Source organism: Octopus bimaculoides, chromosome 5 (genome assembly GCF_046866305.1).
Source record: "Octopus bimaculoides isolate indiv1 chromosome 5, ASM4686630v1, whole genome shotgun sequence".
Taxonomy (NCBI): domain Eukaryota; kingdom Metazoa; phylum Mollusca; class Cephalopoda; order Octopoda; family Octopodidae; genus Octopus; species Octopus bimaculoides.
Genome location: NC_142932.1, coordinates 16,190,075 through 16,190,629, shown reverse-complemented (window position 1 = coordinate 16,190,629; position 555 = coordinate 16,190,075). Strand labels below are relative to the sequence as shown.

General features: G+C 42.3%; 1 pseudogene; it reads left to right on the top strand.

Annotated features, from left to right (window-relative positions):
- The first annotated feature begins 521 nt into the window (after positions 1-521).
- The window catches only part of LOC106876743 (small ribosomal subunit protein uS2 pseudogene), a 1,569-nt pseudogene continuing 1,535 nt past the window's right edge, over positions 522-555 (top strand).

The window sequence follows — 555 nt, the reverse complement described above, 5'->3', positions numbered from 1 at the left end:
CCAGTGACTTCATGGGCAAGTATCATTATCTACAGCCATACCTTATGAGTGTAATTGGGTAAACGGTAACTGTAAAGAAGCCCGTCGAGTGAAGTGTATCTGCAAATGAAAAGGTACGGCATTGTCACACACTGTTTTATGACTGATTATGCCTCAAAATTACGTTAAAGGGGCAAATGTCTGAGGAATATTCACGCACGAACATAGTTGATCAGTGTAGGCAATTCAGTTGAGTTTGAGGGGCATGGATTAGTGATTGGTCAAAGTATTGGACTCGTGATCGTAAGATGCCATGACGTACCTACACCTTAGAATCATCATGGCATCTGATGTGGTTTTTTAAACCAGACAATGTTATGAAAAGACACCCACATAGATTGCACTTCCGATTTTGACCATCAAGAGCTGCAGGTAAGTTCTGATTTTTGTGGATTTTAAAATGTCTTTTGAGGCCTCCCATCCGACTCCATTTGGCGCTAGACAGGTGTTGCTTACCGTAGCTCCCCAAGTAACCGATCAAGATGTCCAGAGATTTGGATGACCTTTCCACGAAAG